We start from the raw sequence: 345 nt of genomic DNA, 5'->3' as shown, positions 1-345 counted from the left end.
ACTGCGTGGCATAGCGCAGCAGCTGCCTCTCCTCGTGTTTTCCCAACAGCCAGCAGGGAAGAACAGGGCTTCGCAGCATCTTCCCTTTCGCAGGGGCCTCAGGGCATTACGCAGGACTCGCAGCAGTAGCTTTTGGTTTGTTGTCCCTAGTGCAGCAAGGACTTCGGGCTGTGGTAATGTCCACCCGGGTGTTAGACAGGCGAACATACGTGTGCGAGCGTTTCTGTAGTGCTGGAGTTGAGTCGCTGTGCTCAGCTCTGATCTCGCACGCTGCCAGGCACCAGTAAGTACAAACGCTGCTGGCCTTGGGTTTTGCGTGTCCTGGAAGGGAGAGCTCGGGGTCTG

The 345-nt window shown here is 58.0% G+C and overlaps 1 protein-coding gene across 1 annotated transcript in view; it reads left to right on the top strand.

Moving 5' to 3' along the window:
- Nucleotides 1–345, top strand: part of NAA20 (N(alpha)-acetyltransferase 20, NatB catalytic subunit) — a 3,431-nt gene that overhangs the window by 448 nt on the left and 2,638 nt on the right. The window lies entirely within an intron of this gene.

This window comes from Buceros rhinoceros, unplaced genomic scaffold (genome assembly GCF_000710305.1).
Source record: "Buceros rhinoceros silvestris isolate BGI_N320 unplaced genomic scaffold, ASM71030v1 scaffold42970, whole genome shotgun sequence".
In the NCBI taxonomy this organism is placed as follows: Eukaryota; Metazoa; Chordata; class Aves; order Bucerotiformes; family Bucerotidae; genus Buceros; species Buceros rhinoceros.
This window is presented reverse-complemented; position numbering and strand designations above follow the sequence as displayed.